We start from the raw sequence: 10342 nt of genomic DNA, 5'->3' as shown, positions 1-10342 counted from the left end.
GAAGAAGAATTTAGAGTATATATGATAAGGGCAAAAGAAGGCAAAGGAATACCCAGCGAAATTTCGGAAGAAGGAGAAGGACCTATGAAAACAATAAAAGAACCAACACCAATGGGAGAACCTAAACCCAGTTACACTGCCGCAGAACCAACAAAAGAAAAACGTTGGGACTATAGAGGAACCTCTAATATTGAGAATTGGAACCAAAATGGATAGAAGAAGAAGAAAGAACTGTTAACTTGTTGCGAGAATATAAAGATGTTTTCGCAGGAAGCATGGATGAGATACCGGGAATAGATCCATCAATTGCATGCCACAAGTTGGAGATTAACAAAAATGTGAGACCATTTAAACAGAGAATAAGAAAAATTGCAACAACTTACCATTCCCAAATAGAAGAAGAACTACAGAAAATGCTTGAGCGGAATCATAAGAGAAGCTAAATACCCAGAATGGATAGCGAATATGGTCATTGTCCCAAAGAAAAACAAAGGAATCAGGATTTGCATAGATTTCACTGATTTAAACAAAGCTTGCCCCAAAGATAGTTTTCCGTTACCAGATATTCCTCAAATGGTGGAATCCGCAGCGGGAAATGATAGGGTATCATCTTTAGATGGGTACAAAGGGTATAACCAAATCCCTCTCGCTGAAGAAGATCAAGAACATACTGCTTTCTTTGCCCCTAGAGGTTTATATTGTTACACGAAAATGCCATTTGGTTTGCGAAATGCGGGAGCGACATACCAAAGAATGGTAGAGAAGGTGTTCGCAAAATGGATACACAAAACATTAGAAGTATACGTGGATGACATGTTAGTAAAGAGTAAAGAAGCTAAAGACCATGTACAAGATGAGGGAGATTTTTGAACAAATGCGGCAGTATAACATTAAATTGAATCCTGAGAAGTGTACTATTGGAGTTGCATCGGGAAAATTTTTAGGCTACATTGTATCAAAGGAAGGAATACAGGTTGATCCAGAAAAAGTGCAAGCAGTTCGTGACATGCCAACACCAGCAACAATAAAAGATGTACAGAAGTTGAATGGGCTTCTAGCTTCGCTGGGGAGATTCATTTCGCGATCATCAGACAAATGCAAATATTTTTTCGATATACTCAAGAAGGGTGCGAAATTTAAATGGACTGATGAATGTGAAAAGCTTTTCAAGGAATCAAAGAACATCTTATGAATACAACTATTTTACAAAAAGCAGAATCAGGAGAAGAATTATTGATCTATCTTGCGACGTCGCATGCATTAAGTGTTGTGTTATTGCGAGTAGACGCAGGAGTGGAGAAACCCATTTATTACATTAGCAAAACTTTTAATACTGCCGAGAAGAATTACTCAAAGATTGAAAGTTAATCTTAGCATTAGTTTATGCATCATTTAAGCTCCGCATATACTTTCAACGCACACAAGATAAAGGTATTAACAAAAGTACCAATTGAATCAGTGATGAAGAATTCTAAAAGATCAGGAAGGGGAGAGATGGAATGCACAAGTAGGCCACTTTGATATTAAATATGAAATTTTGTCTTCACCAAAATCACAAGTTGTTGCAGATTTCTTGGCAGAATTTCCTTTAGAAGAAGATGAAGCAGTAGAAGAAATGATGGATGTAGAAGAAGCATGGAGATCCAAAAGATTTATTAACAGAACCAAATAGATGGGAATATTGGTAGATGGATCATCAAATGGAGAAGGAAATGGAGTTGGAATTGTTTTAATTTCGCCAGAAGGAATAAAGATGGCTTTTTCATTCAGATTGGAATTTGCATCCACTAATAATGAAACAGAATATGAAGCTGTGATACATGCCTTAAAATTCGCAATAGAAATGAAACTAGAAAATGCCAGGATCACTAGTGATTCGCAGCTAGTTATTCGCCAAATAAAGGAGAGTATACTACAAATGAACCATCCTTGAAGAAATACAAGAAGCTGGTTGAAGAATTGTCAGCGAAAATCCCAAAAATAAAATGGAGGCACATTTCAAGAAAGGATAAGACTCGCAGACGCTTTTGCTTTCATCTCAAGCATGATGACAGATCCAACTGCGAGATGCATAAAAATACAAACACTTCTGTCACCATCAATCAATAAAGAAGAAGAAAGTGGATGTGATGATAATAGACAATGAAAAAGAACAAATAAAATGTCGCAGACTGGAGAATGGAACTTCATGCATATTTGGCGAAAGGAGAAACACCAAGAAATAGATTGGAAACACACAAGTTAAAAACCGAGCAACGAATTATGAATTAAGAGATGGGTTGCTATACCGAAAATCCTTTAATGGACCATCACTCAGATGTTTGACACGAGAGGAAGGAGAAAAGGTGCTAAAATGTTACATAGTGGGATGCTGGCAATCATAGTGGAGGAAGATCTTTGGCACATAGAGCAAAAATGCAAGGTTATTACTGGCCATACATGCATGAAGATGCAAAACAAATATCAAGACGTTGCGAAGATTGTCAGCGGCATGGAAAGAAAATACATGCACCTGGAGCACCATTGTCATCTTCAACCAGTGTGTGGCCTTTGGAAAGTGGGGCTTAGATATTGTGGGGCCATTTTTACCAGGACTGGACAAAGAAGATACTTAATAGTCGCAACAGATTATTTCACAAAATGGACAGAAGTGAAGGCAGTACAACATATTCGCGACAAAGATATCTTTACATTCATATTCGAAAATATCATTTGCAGATTTGGAATTCCTGCACAGTTGGTATCTGATAATGGGAAACAATTTGAAGGACAGAATATAGAAATGTTTAATGCATTCAAGATAAAATGTGGAAAGTCTACTCCTTTGTATCCACAAGCTAATGGGCAAAGAAGCAACAAAAAAACAATTGCAGATATATTAAAGAAGAAATTGGAAGGACATCAGAGCATGGTGCGAACAAGTACATAATGCAGTATGGGCTTATAATACAACTAGAAGAGAAGCTACTGGAATGTCACCTTTTTGTTTAACATACGGAGTTGAAGCGGTGTTACCAACAGAAGTTGTTATTCCGACAACAAAAGAGAAGCTTGGGAGAAAAATCTTAGTGCGGGCTTATTTTAAACAAACTTGATGAATTAGAAGAAAGAAGAGAAAAAGCTTTACAACATATGGAGAATTATCAGCGAAGATTAGCTCGAGAATATAATAAACGTGTCAAAATACGCGAATTTCAACCAGGAGATTTAGTTCTGCGAGAAACACCAATATATCAGCGAGAAAATGGTGGAAAATTAGAGAAAAAATGGGATGGACCTTACATCATTAAGGAAATAGTTGGAACATGAGCTTATAGATTAATGGATCCAGAAGGAAGAGATGTTGGTCATAGATTGGAAAGACCATGGAACAGGTTGTACTTAAAAAGATATTATCCGTAAGAAGCTTTGAGAAATTATGGAAACTGAAAGAATAATTGCAAGATTACTCATATCAAACAAGATCATAATGCGCGAAATTTTCGCAAAGATAATCACAGAACAATGACATAAAAGAAAGAGGCGAACCTTTATGGCGTACACCCTAGTTCGCGAATAAAATTTCTCAAGAGGAAAATGTAAGACCTAAAGTACGTCATATTAGGGGGTACCTATTGCACGGCTCAAGGAAAGGCTACACCTCCACCGGAACCTGAGTCATGGAGATTTGGGGTCAATAAAGCCCATCCGGGAGAGGCACCTTGGATTCTCAGCTTAAGCATATGACTTAGGTTGGGCGACTAAGGTAATAAGGACTCTCCCAAGGAGTGCAAAATCTGATCAAGGCGCCGAGGTACACGGTTGAGTCAAGAGTGCCGGGGGCATTTGAAGCGTCCTTGCCATTCTTGACAAGTCTTGGCTTATACTGCACTCGGCCCGAAGAAAACCCCACTTAGGGTGTAGTCTCGTAACCATAAGCCCTATAGGTAAAAGGGATAAGAGACTGCGAAAACAACTGGTTGTTGTTAAGACTGGAGGGGAGGATCTAACCTTGTATGGTATAAGTACGCCTCCTTGAAGGGGCAACCAGGGGGAAGATAAGGGAGGCACCCTCCATTAGGGAGCTGATAAGTGTCTTAAGACGCAAATGTCATGAGGCTTTTTATTCGCAAGGATATTAAGGCTTGTCATATTTGTGCAACAATCCTGAAGAGGCAATAATACAAAAGAAAAAGATAAGACGAGATCAATGGGTTTTCGCATGAAAGTGCGAAGACGTCTTGCGATTTCGTCGCAAGACGGAAACGTCATGGGGATTTATTTTCGCAAGAATATTTAGGCCTGTCATATTGTCGCAACATTCCTGAAGAGGCCATAATACAAAAGAAAAAGTTAAGGCAAGATCAATGGGTTTTTGCATGAAAGTGCAAGGACGTCCTGCGATTTTGTCGCAATGACAAGAGGTGGCATAATAAGACCTTTAATTAGGAAGGCAAAATAAGACCATATGATAAAACAAATTAATTATAGGTATTCCTAACATATTATTTTTTGCAAGAAAGATAATGAGAGGCAAGTATGGGAATCAATACACAAGAAGCATTATCTTTCTTATCAACAAAATATTAAAAGGGAAAGTTGACTCCAAAGTTGATTGAAAAGTGTAACTCTCAAAAGTGATAAAAATAAGACAGTTCAATAAAACAAAGCTAGATAAGAAGCTCAAGCTTCAGTATTAATTTCAGTAGCAGTAGATAACAGAGATTCTTCGCCAATATTCTCGCAAGTCTCTCTTTCATTTCGGTTTTGATTTTCGCCATGACTAGCATCTTGACTATCGCCAGCAATTTCTTTCTCATTCTGATTAACACCAGCAGATACTTCTTTAGAAGGAACCTCTTCTTCATCTTCCATAAAATTATCCTCTGCACCGCTTTCGTAATCATAATCACTATCAGCAGGACGAGGAACTTCATCGTCATCTACTTCTAAAGGATTAATTGATGTAGGAGGAAGAGAGTTGGATAATAAAATTTCATTTACAAGGACTTCAGCCCGGAGATGAACTTGGCGAAGAAGTGCTCTCTAATGATTCCTATCTTGAATATCCTTAAAATAAGCAAGATAATCAAGTCTTCTTTCCGCTCGATCGCGAGAACCAGTAGGAGTAGAGACAAGCAATGCATTTTCTTTGCGAATTTTGGCATATTTAGCCTCCAAAACAGAAATAGAAGAATAAAGATTCTTCTCAGACTCTGCGAAAGATAGAATACAAAATTTCATTAATATAAAGAGTTCAGAGAGATATGACAAAGAAAAGATAATTAAGGCAGTCAAACTATTATGACTACCTTCCTTTTGCGAAATAAGATGTTGAATCAAAGACAAACAACTATTCTCCCAACGGTCCATTGCGTCATCAAATTTATCTCCAATTAAACCTTTAAGTCGAGACTAAAGATTTTTCTCTTTAGAAATAAGAAAGGCATTTTTCTTCGCAAGAGAAGAATAAGATTCTTCTAATTTGGAATACTGTTCTTTAAGTTGATTCGCCTTTACACTTAAAGCTATTCCACATTGAATGAGTGTATCTCTTTCAACGATAGATGACTCTGTTACTTCTTTAAGTTCATTTCTCAAAGAGCGAAGAGATTGCTCTTGGTCAGCACATACTTTTTGGAGAATACTAAGTTGTTGCGAAGATATCGCCATCTTGTTTAAATAAGTTCGCTTCTCTTGAGATAAGGTTTTATTCTCATCTGATAAAGTTTCCATCCCTAAGTTATCTTTAGTTAAAGAATAAGAAAGACGAGATACTTCATTACTTAATAGATCTTGTCTTTGAACTAATTGGGTATTTTCATTGGTAAGATTATTTATCTGATCAAGAGAATATGAATAGAGGTTATCTAATTGGTTATATTGATCCATCAAGATTTCTTTATCAACACGAGCTTCTTCAACAACATATTCAAATTGATATCTCTCCACTATTCGTTTATGGTTTAATGCTTAACATGCGAAAGAGGGATTTCAAGGATAATTAAACATGGTAAGGATAAAACCATCGGAAAGGCAAATTAAAGACATAGATAAGAAAATCATACCTCTCAATTCATCATTCTTCTTGCGAATATTGTCACGATCCCGCAAAACATTCTGAAGCTTCTGATTTTCAAGACGAAGAGCATTACATTCTTTTTCTAAAGCTGTCTGCGAAGCAGCTCTGTCAGAACCCAAATGCTTTCTCAGAATTTCGCAAACATTAGACTTGATAGGATCAGTAGAAGACTTCTTGCCATCATCCAGAATTCCAGATAAAACTTTGAAAGCAATATCTATCCCTTCCACGGTTTCTTTCGAAATAGGAAGAGACTTGGGTAGAGAACTGGTAGAGATAGAAGGTTGAGAAATATTCTCAATGGGAAGAGAAGAGGTTTCATTCGCAGAAGGATCCACAAGGGGGATTTCAATCATAGAAAGGTCAGCTGAATAAATGAAGTCAGAGGCAGCATTTTCGCGAATTGGAGATAAAGGTTTATCTTGCGAAGATGTGGCAGGAGATTTGGAAGAAATGAGTAGGTGGAAGGGAACAGAAGTTGGAACAGTTTTAAGGTGGCGAGATTTCACGAGAGGTTTATTAAGATCTTTATCACCCTGCGAATTACAATCCAGATAAGAAACAGAGGCAACAATATTGTTATTAGAAAAAGATAGTGTTTCTTACTACCTTCTCATTTGCGGACTTTCTTTTATGTGTGACAACCTTATGCTGTGATTTGGGAATGTTAGGGTTCTGAACTGTAAATTTAGTGTTGGAGCCGCTTTTGCTGAAATAACAAGAGTATGGGAATCACATAAACAACATCAAATAAGGCAATAAACAAGATCAATTTCAAATATATCAATTTCAGCAAAACTCATAAAGAAGAAAAGAGAAGACTAACCTTGATGAATCCATGAAAAATAATAGCATGGAGATTGTCTCAAAGAAAATTACAAACTATGAAGATCTGGTATGAAGATGAAGAAGAACTTAAAAGATTGAAGAAGAAAGAAGAAAAATTGTAATAATGGAATTTGCAGAAGAACGATGAAGTTGCAGAGAAAATAAAAAGAAAGAAAAAGAGAGTGGGAATGAATATATATAGAGGGAATTTCTCCTCGAGAAAATAAACACGATTAATACGGAAAGATATAAGCGGTTAAAAAGCAACGGTTACAAAAGACTTGTCGAGAAATAAATGGAGGAAAGAATACGTGTGATAAATTCAAAATATGAAGAGGAGAACAGCTGCGGCATTTCTCACATCATTATCTACTTCGCAGAGAAGATATGAGAAGAGGCAAGATGTAGGATCAGAATCTCGCAACAATAATGTCTCAGCAAAATTATCAAAGGCACAGCACAATAGCATCGCAGAACAATTTCAGGAAGAATATAACAAACGACGTCAACTAGGATCATGAGAAAGATGTGATGGTCCTGCGAAAATTAAAGAGCTTGCGAAATTAACATTTGTAAGGTTGCGAGAATGTCGCAAGCCGTATCCGAAAATAAAGGACAGATTAGCTGTCATCCACTATGTATTTCCCTATAAATAGTCGTTCAAGTTGTAAAGACGTGAGAGATATTTTTTGAGTAAGAAACAAGTAAATAGGAGAGAGACAGTCTACAACAGAGATCATTCTTGATTTCTTTATCTTTTCTTGTAAGAATATTCAAAGATTGTTCAGTAAAATAAAGAGTTTAAACCTAAAATGAGTTGATTAATAATGAAATCATACGAGGGGTGTAGTGTAGGATTTCCTGCAACTACAAGAATGCTGAGATAAAAGAGTACTGACATTAATATTCAAGGCCAACCAAAGAGATCTAGCATAGGGACACTCTATGAAAAGATGGTTACTAGTCTCATTAGGATGGTTACACAAACTACAGTGCAGATCAATACCAGATTTATATCTAGAGAGTTTATCTCTAGTAGGAACAATGTCCTTTAAACACTTCCAGACAAACAACTTAACTTTATGTGGAAGTTTTACTTTCCACAAAGATTTCCAGACCTGAGCAGAGACATTATGGATACTAACAATGGGATTAGGAACTTTAGACAAGACATTATAAGCACTTTTAACAGAAAATTGACCTTTTCTGTCAGACAACCAAATAAGAGTGTCCTCACCAATGGCAGGAACATTCATGTCAAGAATCTTAGCTGCAGATTTTACATCAAACAAATAATTAACAAGGTGAAAATTTCAAGTCCTAGTTCCTACATTGAAGAGATCAGAAACATTAGAATAACACACAGTATTGACTAAACCATCATGAGGAATGGGAGGATGATCCAAACCTATAACCCAACAATCCAACCAGATTTTTGTTCTAGTTCCACACCCAATAGCCCAAAAGCTGTTCTTCTTAATGAAATCAATGCTCCTATAAATACCTCTCCAAATCCAGGAACATTTTTCATTAAGTTTCTGCAAATGAAGAATACTGCTATTATAGAAATATTTAGCACTCAAAATTTGGACCCATAATTCCTCATGCTCAGTTACAATTTTCCAGACCAATTTACAAATAAGAGCAATGTTAAAAGTTTCAAGATCTCTAAAACCCAGTCCACCTAAATCCTTAGATTTCTTTATATTATCCCAACCTATAAATTTTATTCATTTCCTAGCCTTATGACCCCATCAAAAATTCAATTGTAGAGAATCCAATTTTTCGTTTTAAAGCAACCCATTTGATAAGTAGGTAAAGAGTTTAACACAGATTTAATGAGGGTAGACCTACCTGCTTGATTGACAGTAGTACTACATAGTTTTTTAGCCTGGCTTCAAAAGATTGAACTATAGGATCAAAAAATTTAACTTTAGAATGCCCCAATAACAGAGGAGCACCAAGATATTTTTCTGTATCAGTAATAACTGTCATGTTTAGAGCTTGAGCAAGTAAATTACATTCATGAGGACTAAGATTTTTGCTGAAGGAAACACATAACTTATCAAAATTAAGCATTTGTCTAGATAAACTACCAAATTGCTGCAGGATTTGAAGAATGGCATCAATATGTTGAGAATTTGCTTGACCAAAAATAAGAATGTCATCAGCAAATAACAGGTGAGAAATGGGAGGAGCTTTTCTTGAGACTTTAACACCAGTGATGACTTTATTGGTTTCAGCAAGCAAAAGAGATCTAGAAAGATATTACATGGCAAGGATAAAGAGATAAGGAGAGAGGGGATCTCCTTGTCTTAACCCCTTGATGGTTTAAATTCCTCACAAGGAGAACCATTTAACAGAACATTTATACTTGTAGTTGACACACATTGCATGATGAGATCACAAAAATTATTACCAAACCTAAAACTTTCTAAGACTTTAATAAGAAAACTCCATTCCAATATATCAAAAGCATTTGATAGATCAAGTTTAATAGCCATAGTACCAGAGAAACCTTCCTTGTGTTTCATAGAGTGAATCTATTCATGAGCAATAATAATATTGTCATGAATTGCTCTTCCTGGAACAAAAGCAACTTGATAAGGAGAGATCAACTTCTTAAGAAAATGCTTAATTCTATTAGCAAGAATTTTGGAGATAACTTTGTAAGAAGCATTGCACAAACCAATGGGTCTAAATTCAGATGGCTGTTTAGGACTTTTACATTTAGGAATGAGAGAAATATAGGTTCTATTCAAACTTCTAGGCATTTGACCAGTAGTAAAAAACCTTTGCACAACATAAATAATGTCCTTACCAACTAAATCCCATTGAGTCTGATAAAAGCCTGCTTGGAAACCATCAGGTCCAGGGGAACTCCAAGAAGGCATATTCTTAACTACATTTTCAATTTCAACAACAGTTGGAACAGATTGAAGCATAATATTGTCAGAATCATCAATTAATTTAGGAATAAAATTAAAAACATCATCAGTCAAAACTGGATTAGAAGTACAAGAAACATTCCTAAAATGATTTGTGAGCAAATTACAAATACCATCTCTGTCGTTATGCCAAATGCCATTAGAATCACAAAGAGCATTAATAGTGTTAACATGTAATCTTTTATTGACAATGGAATGAAATTATCTAGTATTATTGTCCATATCAAAATTAGACGTATCTCTAGATTTTTCTTTATAAAATTCAGATTGAATCTAATACCATTTTTCAAGATCACTAACAATAGATTTAACTCTATTATGCTTAAAATTAGAACTAGTGCCATTTTGGGCTATTTGCAAATCATTTTGGAGTTCATTTATATGTTTTTGAATGTCACCAAATTCCATTCTATTCCACTGAGACAAAGAAATTCTAGCACTATGTTGCTTTTGGTTCAATCTATAAGCAGGACTTCCTTGAACATCTACATTCCAAGCCTGATCC

The sequence above is a fragment of the Papaver somniferum genome, chromosome 7 (genome assembly GCF_003573695.1).
Source record: "Papaver somniferum cultivar HN1 chromosome 7, ASM357369v1, whole genome shotgun sequence".
Lineage (NCBI taxonomy): Eukaryota > Viridiplantae > Streptophyta > Magnoliopsida > Ranunculales > Papaveraceae > Papaver > Papaver somniferum.
This window is presented reverse-complemented; position numbering follows the sequence as displayed.